At 44.3% G+C, this 16,447-nt stretch overlaps 1 protein-coding gene and 1 long non-coding RNA gene across 14 annotated transcripts in view; one reads left to right on the top strand and one right to left on the bottom strand.

Annotated features, from left to right (window-relative positions):
• Positions 1-1,190: 1,190 nt before the first annotated feature.
• Positions 1,191-16,447, top strand: part of SOX6 (SRY-box transcription factor 6) — a 375,864-nt gene continuing 360,607 nt past the window's right edge. For 3 of the 13 annotated variants that reach the window (XM_069857673.1, XM_069857670.1, XM_069857665.1), the window contains exon 1: positions 6,772-7,004. The gene's annotated coding sequence lies outside the window, so the exon portion shown is untranslated. Of the gene's footprint in view, positions 1,381-5,339; positions 5,778-6,389; positions 6,521-6,770; positions 7,005-16,447 lie in introns of those variants that run through there. The other 10 variants (XM_069857674.1, XM_069857668.1, XM_069857676.1 and 7 more) reach the window with 6 other exon arrangements.
• Positions 1,504-5,219, bottom strand: LOC138721059 (uncharacterized). Its single transcript, XR_011337503.1, has 3 exons — positions 5,036-5,219; positions 3,310-4,138; positions 1,504-2,483 (listed from the first exon to the last, which is right to left on the bottom strand). It is a non-coding gene; the product is annotated as an uncharacterized lncRNA (long non-coding RNA).

Genomic DNA, 16,447 nt, shown 5'->3' with positions numbered 1-16,447 from the left:
TTTGCCAAGTGCTAATCCGAGAGCTGCTTGGCAGGCGGCGGCTCTCGCTGCTTTATTGGCGCTCGCCTCACGGTGGCGTTTGAAGCACGTAAACAAAGCCCGAGCGAGCGGAGAGGCAAGTGTGTTTTCTAGTTTACCTTTATTAGAATAACAGTTCCGTTAATGTTTTGGATAAATCAGAGCTGCCTGTTACAGCGGGTCGAGCGCGGGAGATGCGCGATGCTCCGCGTCACTGGAAAGGGTTTAATCGCTCCCGGCCGGGGCAGAGCGAGTCGGTGCCGTTCAGGTCTCACCTCGGATCGGTGTTTCCCCCCCCTCCTCGTCCCTCTCTCCTCCCCCGGCCCCCCGGAGAAGTTTACAAAGACGTGGTTCAAAGTGTAAAGCGGCAGCCGCCGGCGTTAAACTCCGGCTCGGTTTGAGTATAAGGAGCCGAGCCACGGCCCCGAGCCGCCGCCCTCGTTAGCCCCGAAGCATGCCCCTGGGACCCGGGTTACCCGGACAGAGTAAACACAATGTAGAGTCGTCTTACCTCCGAGCCGAGAGCGCGACGTTAGAGGTAGGAGAGGGACGAGCGCGGCTCTCCCCGTCCCCGCTCGGCGGGGGCAGCGCTGCCGCTCGGTCCGTGCCGCCGCCGACCCCCGCGGCTTCTCTCCGCCGCAGCGTGCGGCAAAATTGCCGCTTCCCCTGAGTTTTTCTCGGGCTCTATGGGCAGCCCGGGAGCAGGTAAGGCGGCTGCCGGCGGTTCCTCTGCACTTGGCGAGAGAGGCACGAGCCGGTGGGAGCGCGGTCTGCTCCTCGTTAGGGAGGGGGGACCGGACCCCGGAGGTGATGCGGAGAGACACTTGTGCTGCCTCGCATTGTGTTGGTGACACATCGCGGGCGCTCTCCTCTTATAACAGTCACTTCAAGCGTTCTCAAATCCAACCGGAATAAGTTCTGATCCTCCCCTCTAGTTTACATTGGGCTTGTCAAAGGATTAAATAAATGAAACTTTATTTGACCGTGGAGTTTACAGACCCTGGGATCCCTGCGCGCTCTGGCCTTATTCTAATTCTATAGCGGTAATTACCCTTCGTTTCTTTAAGTGCAATAGATTTATTGCCTTAGAGACTATGCACAGTTTGATTGAATTATTCATTTTTTTTCTTTGGTGTAGACTGCATCTGGGGACTGATGTGACGTGTAGATTTTTTTTTTCAGGAACAAAGGGAATGTGGAAATGAAAGAGAGAGGGAGAGAGAGGCTGGCAGATGTGATGAGATGCGGTGAAGGTGTATCCAGCTTGGCACTCCCACTCCTCTCTTCTCTTCTCATTGCAGCCCTGGGTGACTCTCAGGCTAACACAAACAGCTTTTCTTCCGCAGCCTGCCCTCTGTCACTGTAAGTACAACAGCCTTCTCTTATCAGCATGCAAATTCCAGCCACTCACTACCTTAGCCTGGTGTTTGCACTTTAGATTTACAGAAGGGACCTTTAAATTGAACTTTCCGAGACAGGAAGGGGTTTTCATGTCAAACTTGCTTTTATTTTCTTTGTAAAAGTTTATGTGGTTTTTCCAGGTCGTGTGTCGTGTCCCGTCGTCGTCCCCCACAACCCCCCCCCCGCTTTTTTTTTTTTTTTTTGGAACGGGGGGGTGGTGTGGGGAGATTCTTGCTGCGGGTTTTTGCTTCACTATCAAGATGATGCACAGTTTCAAATTAAATGACAAACCGTTTGATCCTCTTTCTGCCAGGACAATACACTGTGTTGGCAGATAACGCTGTGAGGAATTCAGAGTTTTTGTTTTCAGTCAGATCGTTAGCTTTGAGTTATAAAATGCAAATGTCCCCTAAATTTTGAGGAGATCGCCAGAGGTTCTTGTTCTAGGGGAACTCGCATCCGCTGATGGGTTTGCTTATGAAGAAACGTGCAGTGATATGCTTCTATCTAGTCCAACAAAACTTTCTCCCAGTCGGATGATCAGGCTTTAACTTCTTTTCCTTTAGCTTCCTCTCAGATGCTGTTGATTATTTTGCAAAAGTTTCTCTGAACATCTTTAACAACCCTATAAAAAGTCTTCATTGTCGGACGGAGAGTGTCAGCAGACAGAATGTATAAATATGCCTGCTAATTGTCCGGCATTAACTAGGGAGAGAGGGGAGTTTAGAATTGGGTGAATGACTTTTAAGGTGGAATTTCTTGCCCTTTCTTCCAAAACTTCTGAGACTGTTCCATAACTCTATAGTAGTTGTGCGTTTGCTCATCATGTTAAAATGCGGTATGTAAAACTTAACACGCAGGCAGGTTGCTTCGCTGGTTGACTGTTGCTTTACTTTAAAGTGTTTTTTAATGAGAGACGGCGCAAACCGCAATGACAGCTGTGAACAGGTAAGTGCCCCGACGTGAAGCGAGCGCCTCCGATCCCTTCCTTCTGCAAGGACCCACAGCAGCCCAGCATCCCTCCTCAGCATCTGCCTGCACTGGCTGCTCTGCCTGGTTTTAGCCTTAATGGAGCAAAAGCAAGGGAAGTGATTTAAAACGTGGTCTCTAAACGTCTGGTAACGCTAAAAGTAAAAGCGTTTTCTTGTGTCTCGGCACGTGTATCCGTATCCACACCGCGGGGGTTCGCTTATGCAAACAAAGAGGGAACCACAATCGCTCCTGTGCAGCGCACACACCGGCACATTTGCATACAATGCCCAAGGACTGGGCATCTTTTTCTACCGCGGACAAGTTGTAGCTCTCTGGCACCGTGTGTTCCGTCTGTAACTTAATTGATCACTCAGGGGAAGCAACAAGCTAGAGAACGTTCCTTGCGCTCCTCCGCCTGGGAGCGTGGCCGCATCCGTGCGATGTCCTGCCCCAGCCCAGTGTCATTCCCTGCAGAGGATTTTCGGGAGTGCAGGGAGATGCTCCCCCGATTTGGAGCTAGGTGGGCGGTTAGATTTATCTGATGCCTTAATTATCTCTTGTCCCATTACCGCCTCATAGCTAGTAAGGACAAAGCTACGTTTGAGGAGTGGATTATTATTTTTTTTTTTAGCCCCGATTTCTTTCTTTCAAGGAAAAAAACCCCAAACAAACAAACTTCCAGTAACAAATTGATGGGGCTGCAAACTCGGGCCGGATAGCTCGCCCTTGTATTCGCCTGAGTGTGACATCTTTGGCTTTAACGTGCCAAAGCTAATAGCGATGCAGAAAGTCGAAGTGTTTCCTTCACTTTCAGCAGGTTTAAATGTGTTACAAGGAAAGTGTTAGTGACCGATCACGGGAATTCTTATCATTAAAGATTTAAAAGGACATAGCAATATCTGGAAAGGAAGGTATTACCTGTTGTTAAATCCATAGCCTAGATAACTGCAGCAAGATGAATGCTTTGAATTATCTGAATGCAGGTGAATTCAAACTCGGTATTTACAGTGTTACAATTTACCCTCTGTCTTGGAATTTCAAGGGTTTAGTATTTTTTATTAAAATTTAAAGAGTGTATGGAAATTAGCTACTACGCCCTCAGCCAGCTAAAGTGAGGATAGAGCCTTACTAGATCATTTTAAAGTTCTGTTTCAAGGTGTTGCTGCTTGCCGAATAGGACTTGATTGCTCCTTTCACTGTAGTGGAACTGCCAAAAATACTGCATAAAATAGGTCCGCTATTCCAAGAGGTTCTGACTTAAAACTCCTTTTCCCTGGACTCGACTCGAGAGGGACGGTAGTACCTCGGACAGCAAGGTAGAGGATGCAATGTGCACGACTCTACTAGTGTGTTGAGTTTTACAACTTGTTAACAAATGAAATAGAGCCAGACCAGGTCAGTCCTGAGCCATCATGTTAATGCTCAATTTTCACCACATCTGTATGAAGCAGGGTTCATTCGCAGTGGGGTTGAGGATGCTCCTGGGTCTAACCTATTCCGCAAATTTCTACTTGAGAGAGGAGGGAACGCGAAATCAGGCTTTCTCCTCGTCTTTTTGGCCTCTATAAGTTATGAAGCTATTTTAAAATTAAAAAGTTTCTCTGTTACTGACTGTTCCAGGCGCCTTCTGGAAAATGGGGAGAAAGTGCCAAAAATACAGAGATGAATCAACAACTTCTCTCTCTCTCTCTCTCATTTTGTGGGCTTGAGGTTGCTTTCCGCACTCCCATCTTAACAACAGTTTAGCCTAGGTGTGAATAATATCAAAAGAGGGAGACGTTAGCTCTGCAGCGCTGTTTGCCCACCTGATCTGCGGGCCCCTGACAGTTTGAAAGACTCTTTTATGTTTACCTTTGGAATGTAAAAACACAACAGAGAGACTTTCTTGGGTTTGCAGTACTCTGTACCACTGGTTGGTTTTCTCCTCAGCTCCTTCTACTTTTCCCTTCTTTCTCCCAGATTACTCTTACCCCCCCCAACTAGCACTTCCAAGGGAGCGTGAGTTCCTAAATTGGTATTCAAGCTGATATTCAAGTCTCTATCTGCTGCCTTTTGGTAGGCAGAGAGAGAGATATTTATATATCGCCGCTGCTAAAATCGCTCGTCGTCGCCAGGAGAATCCCAACTTCAGTTCGAGTCCGTCCTAAATCAGTTTTTCTCCTCCTGTCACACCTGTGTTTCCCTTTCAACAGTGCTCACGTTTTACCTTTCCGTGGAACGCATCACTAAATATTTTGTGTACTCTCAGTGCCGCCTACTTCTTCCTCTCCTCCGGCTCCCCGGACTGTCTTCTCTGCTCTAATTCATACTTTACATTTCATCCTGTTTTCTCCCCGGCCGGGCTGTGGGATCGGGCTCCTCCGAGCCCCATTTATCAACTGCCCGTAAGCGCTCGCTGAGCGCTCTCCTCCCTGTCCCCGCTTCCCCACCGGTTCTTCCCACGTCCTGCAAACCGTCTCTCTCCCTCCCCCCCGCTTTCTTTCTTTTCCTTTCCTCCCGAGATGCCGGTAGGACCCTCTCCCCCCGGCCCCTCCAGCCGGCTCTCCCGGGACTCCCCCCGCTCCCCCTCCTCCTTTTCCGGCCCCCGCCCCCCCTCTCTCCCCTCGCCGCCCTCGCACCCCCCTCCCCGGTAACTTTCTAGTACCTTTCCTCACCACTCCGGGCAATCAATGGTCATTAGAGGAGAGAGGTTTAAGGTTTCATTTGTCTAATGGCAATGTGAGTGGTGATAGCTTCGCGGGGATGCGGCTGGCAGCCTGGGGTGATTTCACTTTCTGTTTTGTGCTCACTTTCTCCGCAGTTGTTGCCTTCCCCGCTCGCTCCCTCTCGCTCCCTCTCTCTCCCTCCCTCTCTCTCTCTCTCTCTGTGTTGTCTCATCTTGCCTGTGCTGTCTGGGCGGGGGAGCCCTGCCTCCTTTTGCCTTCCTCAGATCAATGCCCTGGCCACTCACTTTCTGATGTTGCACGACGGGAAATGCTTTGAATACTTACGACATGGCCGCTCACATTGATTGCCAAGATTGACAGCAGTAACCATCGCCTTCACTTGTTTCAGGAGGAAAAAAAAAAATAATGAAACTGATTGTAGCCAAATCTCCAGGCAACCCATCCGCAAACTTCTAACGATCAGGATCCTGCACATCCATGGCCCGGAGAAACACCAGCAGACTCTAGTTCATTTATTTTATTTTATTTTATATTTTATTTTATATTTTATTTTACCATTTATTCCTCTCTCTCCTCTTTCACCTCCTCCCCTCCTTGTGCGTGGTTTTTTTTTTTCTTTTTTTTTTTTTTTATCTTTAATGAAAATTACCGAAGCGCGTTGCAAAAAAAAAAAAAAAGGAGGCTCTCCCAGTGCTTTGTGCCACACTGGATCCCGAGGAGGTAACCAGGAAAAAAAAAGCCCTATTGTGTTGTATACCTGTTGTTTGCTGTGGTGTGTAGTGCTGCGTGGCTTGGTGGCGGTGGTGGCGGTTTAATGGGTTTTCGCTGGATTTATGTCGCTTTGCAGGAGAGAATCCGGTTCCCCCTGCGCTGTCTTTAATGGGTTGTTAGTTGCAATTGAGTGAAGCAGCAGCGTCCGGAGGTAGATCTGTTGTTTAGCTTTTAACATTGCTGAGTTCACCCCTCTTCCCCCTCCCCAAGCCCCCTCCCCCTGCACGATTATTTACTTTTATACCACGAGGGTGGTGGTGTTGCGGTTTTTTCTTTTCTTTAGGGAAAAGTAGTTACAAGCTCGTCCCTGCGCGAGTTTCCGGGACTGTTCGAATCCCGAGTTTTTTTCCGAGACGTTCAGGGACGCCAGTACCCTGAAATCACAACACTTTCTCATCCTTCCCGAGTAGAGTTTATTTTAAAATGTAGTGACAGATCAGCGTCGTATTTTAAGATCACCCACGGCAGGCGAACACATGGTGCTGGGAAGATACTGCACGTAAGGAACTAACACGAGAGGGAGAAAGAGAGGAAAAATAAAATCCGAAATCAATCTTCGGGAGCGGAGCGCCGCTGTCACTGCTCCCGAGCGCCCGCGTGGGTTCCTCTTCGCGGATAACCCCGAAAGACGCGGGATGGAGAGAGGCGAAGGCAGTTTAGCGTCGCTTTTCGCGTTCTGCGCCGAGTTGGAGGTGGGTTAAGCGCTTCCGAGCGGCGCGCAAAGGAGCGCGCCCGGCGGAGCGGGGGCCGCACAAAAGCTGCGGGAGCGGCGGCGCCGGCTGCGGCCGCCGGGGGGCGCTGTCCCGAGCGGCCGCCCGAGCTCCCCGGGCTGCGCGCGGGGATAAAGTTAGAGCGAAAAGTTTAAAATTGATATCGCCCCCTAATTCGCGAGACGCGAGGAGGGGGGAAGAGAGCGGCCCGTCCTCAGAGGGCTCCGTTTACACCCGGGGAAGGGGAGATGCGTGCCGCTTTGTGGCAACGTTCGGCTCGGGATTTCTTGCTGCCTTAGCTCTTTGCCGGAGGTCATGCAAATCGACCTTAAAAGAATGCATAAGCCATAAATTAAAATAAACCCTTAGCCAGAGGCTGATCCATAAGTAGACAATACCTAACCTGGACAAAACGGCTTCCTTTGCGAGCTGCAAAAAAAAGAATAGTGCCTAAACTAAATGCAAAGTAAGTTTTCAGGAAGTATTTCGCTTACTATTATTATTGTTATTATTTTTTCTTTTAAAATAAAATAGCGGCAGTCACAACGAGCTGGCGCAGCTGTTTACAGCCGGTGCCGTAGGATAAGGGCAGGCAAGGTGTGTCTGGTGGAGAGCTTGTCCTTTTCCTGGCTTTCACGAGCTTGGAAGCGGTTTGTTTTTTCGACTGGGGATAAGAAGCCTCTTTAACCGTATAAGCAATTTAATGTTTTATCTCGGAGGACGCCGAAGAGTTTAGGAACAAATCTGGGTCGCCTGCAAATGTCACATGCGCGCACCCAAGCTGTGTCTGTATATAATAGTCTCGGGGCTTGTTTTTTTTTCCCGCAGTTTTTGACAATTGTTCCATTCATGATCCTGAAAGGAATCATCAGTGGGAGCTAATGAGTGCGCCTCTGCGGCTTTGCCCTGCTGCGGGGAGGAGCGGGCACGGCCGCCGCCGCCGCGTAACGCGCGTGTGTGCGCCGGGGGACACGCGTGAGGGCGGGATGCGAGCAGGTACCTCCACGCGTGCCCCGAGCCGAGCCCCGCGGGTCCCGCGCCGGGGGAGCCCCCCGGCCCCAGCCCAGCCGAGCGCTCCCCCCGCTCCGCCGCGGGGCCTGCAGGTCAAGCGGAGCCACTGATCGCCTGGGTTGGATCGCGCTGCCTCTCTCCTGCTTTTCTCTGCCGGTTCGCCCTGGGGTTTGCCGGCGTTTTTCTCCTGGTTTTTTTTTTTTAAAGGAAGAAGTGAAAGTGGCGATGTGAAAAGACAATTCGTGTTGTGTCTGAGTGGGGGGGAGGCTGCAGGGAGAGTCAGCCTGGTGGGAGCCTGGGGACGACAGATTAGTTCTGTCCCAGGGGTGTTTCCCAAAAACGTAGACGGTGAAACTTTCTGTGATAAAGTCATGTATCTTCGCCTGCTGTTTGTAGATAAGCTGTATGTTTATTAAGCTAATTTAAATAGCCCTCAGCGCACGAGCGGCACTTTGTTCCTGCTGGTGGCTTTGACCCTCGTTTTAACGTTTTTGGTGTTTCCATCTTCAGTGCTGATCGTGAGGGCAGAAGAACCCTTCCACCCGGTCCCCGAACAGAGTTTGAAGTCCAAAAATTAACGAATTTCTCTTTCTGTATTCGTGTAATGGAGTAATTTTGAAACCTGTTTTGAGGCTTCGACTTGACTTGACTTGTTTTATTGACGTGCTTGTGCCCACTCATTTAATTAAGCCATTATACCACAAGGTAAATAATAAGAATGAAAGTGAGATACGTGCATGTAGTCTGCCATTATATACAAATATTTCACTGGAAAAGGTGCTTTGAAAAACTTTTTTACAGCACACCATGGTTCTTTGGCAAGGTCTTACTGCAGGTTTTTTTTTTGAGCCAGGATATTTCTCGTGTTTCTGTGCTCACAAGGCTATATGCACGCTACGCTCAGAATATAAACAGCAAGCGTACCTAGCAGCTCATTCTAGTAAAACTAAGAAATAATCTATTTATAGTGAGTATATTTAAAAGAAAATAATGAGGTCATTTGGAGTATGCCGCAGTTTGAAGCGGCTCGACACCTGGCAGAAACTACATAGCGTTTTCTTCAGACTCTGCACTATCCATAACTTTTCCTTATAATACATTCTTGTGTTAAGTGAGAAAGGCTGTTTGTAAAACAATCCCCCTGGCTGGTTCCAGCATTGGGTGAAGCTGATCCTGTAATGGCATTTTGTTTTGAACAGTTGCTGTAGTTGAAGTTCCCTCATAAGGTAAGGTGGCACTGGGTCTGAAAGGAGGTCCAAATGCCACATTTATAATTAGACTGCCAATTCAGCACATTGTATCTATTGCTATACAGGGATATACTGCTGTGTCTGGTCTCTCAATAGACTGTATTCAGAATTAGCCAATTCAACTGCTTAAACTTTGGAGTCAAATTTAGAATAGGCAATGAGAGAAGGAAAGAAAGAAAACAATAATGCTTTCTTTTTTTCTTTACTAGCTATTAAAAGCCAAAGAATATACGGAAACCGAACCAGGCACTGCACTTAGAATCGATGCCCCGAGCGCAGCCTCGCCTGCAGCAGTGCCCGGGGGGGGAAGGTGTGCCCGGGCTGGGGGTGGCTGTGCCCTGCAGGGACCCCCCAGCTCCTCGTGTTGGCCCCGCATCTATGGTTCTTGGCTTCTTTTCTCCTGTCACACATTTTGTTTCGCTCACTCTGATTTCTCCGGCCTCCTCCTCTAGAACTTTAATTCATTCGGCGATGAGAGTGTAGGAAGCCCTTTGGTCTGCGATCTCGCACCCTCTGCTAAACGCAGTGTTTTCTCTCTCTCAGTTCAGCATTCTGTTTCAGTAGTGCTGGGAGACTTTGCTGGGCTGCTTCAAAGCTACCTTAGTCCCCTTTTCTGCGAGCTAGTGGCATGCGTATAACACGCAGCATAAAGGGAGTGAGACAGATGGCTGTCTCTCCCTGCTCGGTACTTATCCTCTGCTCCACTTAGGTAACTGCTTCATTTTTTCCTTCTTATGTTTACATGCTGGTGAAAGCGAGATGAGAAACAAAGTGGAGCCCCATCAGTTTTCTTCGTAAGGCCGCTGGTGCCTGACTCGTACAAAATAATAACTGATGTCTCAAGTTAGTTGCCTTCACTTGTCAATTTGATTTTGTTCACAAGTGGGAACTGCCAGTGCTTGTTCCCTAGCCAGTGCTTTTTAATATGTGGCCAACAATTGTTAGTGGTCGCTTCCAGCTGAACTCCTTTTTCCTCTATGGGGAAAAAAAAAATCCCTTTAGATGTGTTTTCTGTATCTTTGATCATATTTTTAGCCAAAAGTATCCCTGTACATCTGCAGTTCTTGGGGGCCTTGGAATATCTTGTGGTAATAGAGGCCAGAGCTTTGCATGATGATAGCAAAACCAAGTATATTTTTTCTCAGTGGGCATTAGAAAGTGTCTTTAGTCATGACCTCGTATCTGCTAAACACTGTAATCACCTTGGGAGATATCACTTCAGGAAGCGTATCCATTAATCTTTTACACTTGGTTTGATTTTCTTCTTAAAAGTGTATAGCTCACACTTAAAAGCCTTTGTCAATTTATTTTTTTATTTTACGGAACAAAAATTACTTAGGAAAGAGAAGCTGCAAAGCGCTTTTCTTTATACCCCATACAGTGGGGTGAGGTATGTTTCTTTTCCTTTAGTGTGACTTTAAAGATCAGCGAGCTGGTTTGGCAGAGGTTGTGTGTCATGACTAATGTTTTAAAAGTTATGTAAATAGGGGTGTTTGTGTATATATAAGCTATATCAACTGAAGTGATACAACGACATATTTTTGAAACATTTCAGTTAATATAGTAAATCACAGAGACAGAGCTTTGAAACATTTCTGCATGATGTCAGAACCTGTGTGAAAAGTCCTGCTTTATGATGTAGTTGGTAGTTCACGCATAGCTTATTCGTTAAGTCACAGCAAAAAATGAAGGTGCACTTTTAAAGTTTGTGCCTTAGTAAGCCGATTTCTGGTTGTCTCTTTTAGTGTCTTCTTGTGTAATTTTTATTTATACTGTTGTCTATTTTCTCCTTAGGTAGAACAGCAAGAATGGGAGCTTTAGGGGACTTGTTACTGAAACACAGAAAATGATTTTCCTTTTATTTTCTGTGAGCTATTCAGAATTTTTTTAGACACCCGATTCTCCCTCAGTATTTATTGATGTATCATTACAGGCCATGACATCATATTGTGAAAACAACAGAACATGGTAAAATCCTGTCATTAGTAAGGTTGCCTACTGGGCTGCTGTGATGTCTATATGAAATACACGTATATTTGTTTAGGTGTAGTTCAGCACAGAAGGGAGAGATCTGATAGATGTATTTGCTGGAAAGCGGCTGATTTCTACAGTGATAAAACTGGATAATTACATGTTCCCAAAGCCTTTTCAGCACAGAAGTAGGTGTTCTTTAAAACATTATTCTGTGGCAACAGCAAATATTTGTGACATCATTGTAAGAGATTTCCTGCCAATTTTTAGATTACTTTCTTTCAGAAAGTCTAGATTTCTTTGGCACTGGCGAAACTGCTACACATACCCATCGTATATTCAAGTATTCAGTGAAGTTTTAAATAATTCTCTTTCAATTAGTACAACAGGAACCTGAAAATGGATTTTCTCTTAAAGATACAAGAATAGGTACATAGACCTGTCTTCCCTCCCCTTGTACATTTTAAAATACTCATAGCAGTTTTATGTTTACTGTTTGGTCTCCTTAAATTAAGAAGAAAGAAAACAGCATCCAAAGTTTGAAAATCATTGCTTGGACAGTAGTTTAATTGAATATTTCTTGAGCCTTGTGAACTGGGAAGAGTAATAAAAAATTAGATAAATTGGCAAACTAAGTTAATCGGAGTCATCCATTTATAGTAGGAGAAATCTATCAATTGATGTTTTTTTGAAGTCAGGCAAAACATTCCATCAGGTTCATGTATTTAAGGGTATCCTATCAGGCACAGACAGGTACCAGAAGTGATAAAAACCAGATAACCTGCAACCAAATGATTTACAGATGGGTCATTATCTTCTATATAGAGGTTACACAGATCATATGCTTTATAAAAAGAGAATGTAATTCTATAGAGCTAGGAGAATTATTGAAACAGGTCTGAAAATTTAATGTATTTTAGTAACTGGTAGAATTTGTCAAAGCACAATTTTTCAGCCTTCTTATAGGTGGCATATTAATGTAAGATATAGCAAAGTACTGGGTTTGTGTTTCAAGTATTCTTCACATTTATTTTGCCTTTTTGATAAAGTAAAGCTTGGGAAACATTTTGCTTCTTCTTGTGTGAACTTTGTAGTGCGTACCTTTAAAATACGCACAAAAATGTTATGTCCAAATTAAGAAAAAAAAGCTGGAAAGTTTGATATTAGTATCTTATTAGCTTTCAGAACCTATTTCATACAGCAAATGCCGAAGTTGCATCTTTTCTGTCGGTGGTAAGACAGGATGTCACTTAAATATTTTTTCTTTCTTCTTTAGCTAGACAGAAAGGTGTACAGTCAATTGTTCTCCAGTCACCGGTAGACTGACATAAGGCAACAGGAAACTGTAAAACCTCAGAAGTGCAGTATTGATTTGATTCCTAACTGCAAATCCTTCATATCATTGCTCCAAATATCTAACTTTACACCAGTATTACCCATTCTTTTTATAGTGACACCATGCTTAGTAAAAAACTTCTAAGCACTGAGGTCAGGTGTTGAGATTGGATTCTAGTTTATTTTTTATGAATCAGATAAAGATTTCTGTGCATGAGACCGTATGTGAAGATGAGAGAACAAGAACATTTCCATATCAAAGGCAATATATCTGAGGCTGCATAGTAATTAAAATGCAGTGGTTTGGACTCTGTGCACTAGCACTTACGCAGAGCGTTGTTGGGACCTTGTGCAGCATGCAGGCGGTTGTCTCTTGCATACTTCTAGAAATATACTTATAATTTTGTACAAACATTTATGCCAGTCCACACTTTTCTGTGGATAATTTGTATTTCATCCAAACCATTCAAAGTAGAAGTTATTTTTTGAGCAACCCCCTCATTATGGCTTTTGTGCGTCAACTATTTTTATTCTGGTTGTTTGTATTTCCTCTTACCAGAATGATGACTTGTTTATAGTTGTATTTTTTTGTGTGTTTCTGTAAGACCCCTTCCATATACCACTGAAATTTTACTACTTGCTGGAAATATCTTGTATTAGAAGCAAAAATGCTAATATCTTTCTTGTTTTATTGAAAACGGTGTGATTTCTTACATACGATACTTTGTGGCAAATTAAATGCATGTGCTGGAACATAACATATTTAATGTAACTATATGTATTTACTAATTCCCACTAACTGTCAAAAAGTGTAAGGAGAATTAATAAATTACTCCAAGGGCCTGCTGATGTGGTAAAAATTACATAAAATACTGCAGGGTGCTCCCTATTTGGATACTCTTTTTTGGAATAAATGTGACTTTAATTCCTGAGTAGGTCACCCTGGTGAGAAGCAGTTCTGGAAGGGCTGCTGTTGAATTGTTTACTTCATGAACTGTATTGGTCAGTGTCCCAGTGCGGAGGAGGCGGCGAGTGCTGCAGATTTCCTCGTTACTCACACATACTTGTACTACAGAGGCTCTATCCATTAATGCTCCAGAACTACTGAGGTGAAACTTTTAGGAAGTCTTCATATTTAAGCAGATGTTTATACTCTGAAAGTATTGTATTTTGGCAATCTTGCAAACTCGCTTCATTTTATCCGATTTTAGATTACAATTAGTGTATGAATATATGAGTGCTTTAAGCTAGAATATCACACTTTCAGAGACTGCTCAGCATGCTTTTTACATCTGTATTATTGTTGTGGATGGGCATGTTAAATTGAGTTTGTGACCATTTGTGGTTAGTAAAAACCCATGGTATTTTTGCACAAGTAGGGGGGTTAACCTCAATGTCATGGCCTAATTCCAGATAAGATAGGATGTAGTTGCCCATCTACATTCTTCTTACAGTTTTAAGTGGCTCTGTTAAACCTCACTTCCTTTTCCCAATGCGGCAGAGCAGTGCGCTGGGGACATTTGTGGCATTTTGCCTCAGAAGTACTAAATCCACCTATTGAAGCAATAGGTGGCCCTAGGTGATGAATCATATTTTGGGAGCTTTCTAGGTAAGAGGAGTGCCATAGGCCTAACCGGCGTATTAGTATTAGCGTGAGCATTTTGAAGAGTTTAATACATATGGTATTTGAATGTTAAGCTATTGCAGAAGAATATTTTGATATAATTTGATATTTGACAGGTTCTCAGCTAGCATAAGCCAGTGTATCTGCATTTAATTAAATGGAAGGGTGCCATTTTGGTCTAGTCACAAGCAAATTCCTTAGGCAGTTCCTTCTAGAGTCAATGGAAGGACCTTCCTGTGACTGTGCTGGAAAGGAGGTTGCACACGAAATATCTGTTTGCATTGGATTTGCTGTAGAAAATAACTTGGTTTCAGCTTATGGATTTAGGATGACGTTAGCAAGAATTCATCTCATGTAAACTGCATATTAGATCAACTGTCCCTCTAATCTTCCAGTGGGTCTTCTGGTATTGTACGTGCAGTGTGCGGTGTTCTGACTGCTGATTTCCTGTAACTGTGGAGCCTGTGTGTTTTCTTTTTTTGTCTTTCAGTCACACCTGAGCTGCTGAGGGCAGATTATCTCCCTGCTGATGTTTTCATATTTTTCTTCTGCTGAGGAATTCATGTAGGCCAGTATAGTAAGAATATACTTTATTCAACCTTTAGTGCAAGTATATATAGGTGTGCACATGAAGTTTTTGTATGCACATTAAGTAGATATGTTTCAACATAATTCTAACAGCATTTCTGTTGTGGTAGTGCCTATTGTAGAGGTTCGTATTCACCTCTGGCTTACTTGCATGTGTTCTTACGTTCTGCTGTTTATATCTGTCCTCACTGTTTGCCCAAAAGATCAAAGACGAACTCTAGGAAAACCCTTTCATCCTTTCTGGGTGCCTTTTATTGGCTCTAGTTCCCATTATCCCACCGGTTCTTTCTGCATGGAAATTATGGTACCCATGGTATTTCTCTTTGAAAGTAAATGGATTATTTTATTTTACTTGAAAACAAGTTAGGTATGGTCAGCTTTCCATCTTGATTTCATGAGCTAGGTGGTAGTTAACTGGTGTTGGTATGGGATGATGGCTACACAGGCTGCGAGGACTAAGTTTACAGAAGAGTAGTGAGATGGAAAAATGTGAAACGGAAGAAATGAAGAAAGGTAATGCCACCTGATGTTCTAGAAAAAGGCATAAGATAAAACATATTCTCATTTCAGTAGTTCAACAGATCTTTTGTACACTTGTTAGTGGTGTTATTTATGTATTTTGATTGCTCTTAGAATATCCCAAGTTACAAATCTATCAGCATAGCTGCCAGAGGAAAAAAGGAACATTCTTACAGTAGAAGATCTGCCTAGATTTAAAGTGCTGAGGGGGCAATTACTTTGCTGCCTTACGGTGGAAGAGTGTGCTAATATTGGCCATTCTGGCATGTGGCTACTTTGGAACTGAAGAACAGATGCAATTTGCCTTTCTACTTCAAAGCTGTATTGCTGCTCTAGGTAAATAAATCACAGGCTGCCTTTATTCTTCAGGAGTGACTTACACAGGTTGGGGATATGTTAGCTTATATGTTATCATGCTTTCAGGCTTCTGCACCATATGAGTGACGCTCCTGAGGGACAGCAGGTTTGAGGTAGTCCCCAGCTAGTGAAACAGTTCCTCTGACTTTTCACCCTTCGCTGCCTCTGTATGCAAACTCATATAGGCATGGTGGGGGCATTTCAGGTGTGTCTCTATGCTCACCTGCAATGCTCAACCTAGATTTCAAGGGACCGTGTCTACAGGTTATTCAAGCAGTTCAGTGAGCCTTTGTTCCCCTGCTTTGCAGATCTTCCCTCAGCTTTGGTGAAAGCCAAAAATATTTTCTTTCCTTGCTTGTGTACGCAGCCTTTCCTTGTGTGTCTTTTTTTTTTTTTTTTGTTTCCACAGTCAGTGAAAACTTTCTTTACTATTTTAATCTTCAATGTTGCTTCTAAACAAGAATGATTGAATCTGTAATGCTTATTTTAAGACTGTAACAAAAAGCCTAATTAGTGATCGTAGTGGAGATACACTGGCATAAATTTTAGTGCAGGTATACTGCCCTGCATTCTTGGGGATGAAAGGGTGTGTCCACTAACAGTTGTTTTGAAAACACCAGTGCGCAACACTTTGTGATGGATCAAATTACCCAAAGTCAAGATGAAGATGGTAGTGTGAAAGTGAAAGGCCTCGAATGGAGTCAGTATTATACATAGTCTTTTCAAGGGAAGAGAAAATGTGGACAGGAGAAGAGAAGGTAGTTGAGGGACCTAAACAGTAATTACTGATGATAAGCTGGAGTTTCTAAGTAATGAAGTCCTCCGGTGGACAGGTTGAATTCCATTTTTCATGATGTGAAAGTATTGCATGACATGACCTAAAGACATAGGACAAAATTGTTTTGCTGGATCGTATGTAAGGGTGATTTCTTGTAGAAGTGCAGACTTGAAGGCATAAGGTGATTCTGATTCTACTTCTGATGGATTTTTTTTTTTTTCCCCAGTTAAAGTGGCACAGAAGTGCCTAGGGGAACAAATAAACCAATAAGACACAAATTCAACTCAGAGTTGGTTTCGATTACTGCATTCCTATCGTGGAAGACTTTTAGTAGTTCAGCATGGGATGGTTAGATAAGGAAGGTGAATGCTTGTTCCCCCTCACGCTGTCTAAGCATTGCTCCCACATGATGCTTCTTGTCTTTCACGTATTGTCTCTTTAGTATCGATAGCAACTAGATGCAAATCAGCATGGTG

This window comes from Phaenicophaeus curvirostris, chromosome 5 (genome assembly GCF_032191515.1).
Source record: "Phaenicophaeus curvirostris isolate KB17595 chromosome 5, BPBGC_Pcur_1.0, whole genome shotgun sequence".
Taxonomy (NCBI): Eukaryota; Metazoa; Chordata; class Aves; order Cuculiformes; family Cuculidae; genus Phaenicophaeus; species Phaenicophaeus curvirostris.
Note: the sequence above shows the minus strand (reverse complement) of the source record. Positions and strands in the feature narration are given on the sequence as shown.